The following is a 1,978-nucleotide window of genomic DNA, read 5'->3' on the forward strand; positions in this document are numbered from 1 at the left end:
ATAATTGACATATAACATTGTATGGGTTTAAAGTAAACAATGTTATGATTTGATATACGTGCATTATGTAAAATGCTCACCACAGTAATGTTAGTTAACACATGGAGGCATGTGCTCCTTAATGGCCATGGCACAGCCGAACAAAGGCCGTGAACTAAGATGAAGTCTACGATTCTGTGTTGATGCCTTACTCTTCAAGAATTAAATGAGATCTCTAGCTCTTAAAGTTATTTAATTTTACTTGCTCACGTGAGGAAATAAACTTGATCTGTTATGTTTCATGTTTTAAAAACTATAAATACAACACTGAACCAATGGCAGTTGCTTTTTGAAATTGTAAATAACCATTTTCATAAACTATATAATACAATTTATTTTCAATATTGTGAATATGGCCTGTTAATAATCACTCAGAGAATAGATACAATTCAGCCATGGTCAACACAGGAGACTGAACATGCAATAATTCAATGCATGATTAAGAAAAGGCAAATATACAATATTACCTTGAAAGGTTAAACAGGAAAGATTGAGAAGATAGGAATAGCTATGTAGAGATAATATTATTTATATTTATAGATATATAAATATAGTATTATATATAAATATATATATCAAATCTATGTTCAATCTCATTTCCTAATACAATTTTCATCTGCATCTCCAACAAAATTTTTTGACATTTTTCCCTGATAATGTATATCTCACTTCTCCCCCTTTTATTTTTTACTTGTCGAATGACTACTTTAATGTTATCTTACAGATTAAATTTCAGTAGGCAAAGAAAGTCAGTACTGTTGACAAATTGTGACCCAGTCTTCACAATTTGTAGACTGTCACAGACATGCCTATGGCACAATGAAGGACATCAAGAATTATGTCATTTCCCATGCTGGCAGGCTTCACTGACCCTCAGTCCATTTGTTCAACATTCTGGACACACATTACTGTCTATCAAAAACTAGCTTCCTCATTTGAGTTCTCGGCTTTGATCCCGAAAGCATTGTGCCTTCCCCAAGTACTCACTTGAGCGCCAGATGCACTGGCAAATCTGATTCCTCTCCAGCCATCTTGCTTTACATTTCTGTGAGCACTCGGTTTTATTTTTTTAACTATCCTAATTTTTTACAGAGATTTAAAAATCTGCATATTATATTTTTATGCAGTGCTGTCAAAATGCATACTTTTTAAAAGTTCTCAGTTTAATTGATACTCTCATGAAAAATCTGCGTAATCACCACAGATAAAGTCACTAAAGAATCTTTACTCCTTCTGTTGTCTAATCTCCAGGTCACTTTTTGCCAGCACCAACATTGGCCTTTGCAGTCCCCCCCGACTTTCTTCACTGTGTTCTTGAGTTCCTTTCTCTGTTTTCCTGAGGTCTTCTTCTCATATAGACCATGTTTTGCAAGTCTGTGTTTGGGTTAATTTTTCTTTGCATAACCCAAGGAATCATATATCATGCCAAAGCCAGTTGTCTTGCCACCACCCAGATGGGTTCTGAATCCAAACACAAAGATGATATCTGGTGTGGACTTACACATTTTCGTTAGTTTCTCCCAAATTTTTGTCTTGGGTACTATTGCCTCACCAGACTAAAGGACATCAGTGACCATTTGTTTCTGCTGAAGTAGTCTGCTGGTCATGAACTTCCTGGTCCAGATAGTCGGTTGTTCACGATGGCTGCCAATCTTTAAGCAGCAATGGAAGTAAAGAGCAAAACGCATACTTTTTAAATCTAGAAAAATTACTTTAACTTGGTGGAGCACAAAAAAAGGAAACCCTGAAGCATCCCCAAATTATGTGCTTTAATTGTACTTTACTACATATTAGAAGAGTATATAACTTATTTTTATATTTTCAAAGAAAATACAGCCATGTGCTTCTTGGGCAACAATGTTCAATAGAACATTTTATTTTTAAAAACATTTTACTTATTTACTTTTAGGGAGAGAGGAAGGGATGGAGAAAGAAAATC

At 34.7% G+C, this 1,978-nt stretch overlaps 1 pseudogene; it reads right to left on the minus strand.

Annotated features, from left to right (window-relative positions):
* Window positions 1–1,291: 1,291 nt before the first annotated feature.
* LOC119035208 (40S ribosomal protein S24-like) lies at window positions 1,292–1,661 on the minus strand (annotated as a pseudogene).
* Window positions 1,662–1,978: the final 317 nt, after the last annotated feature.

Source organism: Artibeus jamaicensis, unplaced genomic scaffold (assembly GCF_021234435.1).
Source record: "Artibeus jamaicensis isolate MK-2021 breed Jamaican fruit bat unplaced genomic scaffold, CSHL_Jam_final contig_3230, whole genome shotgun sequence".
In the NCBI taxonomy this organism is placed as follows: Eukaryota; Metazoa; Chordata; class Mammalia; order Chiroptera; family Phyllostomidae; genus Artibeus; species Artibeus jamaicensis.